The sequence below is a fragment of the Atta colombica genome, unplaced genomic scaffold (genome assembly GCF_001594045.1).
Source record: "Atta colombica isolate Treedump-2 unplaced genomic scaffold, Acol1.0 scaffold198, whole genome shotgun sequence".
Taxonomy (NCBI): Eukaryota; Metazoa; Arthropoda; class Insecta; order Hymenoptera; family Formicidae; genus Atta; species Atta colombica.
In genome coordinates, this window is record NW_017259291.1 from 5,400,155 (window position 1) to 5,400,638 (window position 484).

Below are 484 nucleotides of genomic sequence, written 5' to 3' on the forward strand. Positions count from 1 at the left end.
CGTGACCGTAATTGTCTGACTGGTTATTGTGGGATTCTCGTGATTGGAGATAATATCTCCAATCACGACTCACTCACTCTTAAAGAGTAAGCGCAAAAACGAATCATGCAGTATCCTAAAATGGTTTTATTAACTCTTAACTTTACACGTGTTTCTTTGTCAGTATACTAGTCTCGGAGAGATATCTGTATATGTATATCATTAATTCGACATAACTTTTCCCATTGATTATCCGACGAGCGTACCATTACATGGTCCCAAGATAATCGCACGCACGCGATCCATCTCGGGCTCGGTCTGATACTTTGTATCTTCGTGGATTTTGGTTCTTCCATTTCCTTTCCCTCGAGATATGTCACTTAGCGAAAAACTTAGAAGATAAATATCGATGGCTTTGTTATTCAACGGAGAAATTCGTTCGTACGAAAGATGTTCCGGCCTCGCAGTTCGCGAATATATCAATGCAAATATTTTCCTATATATA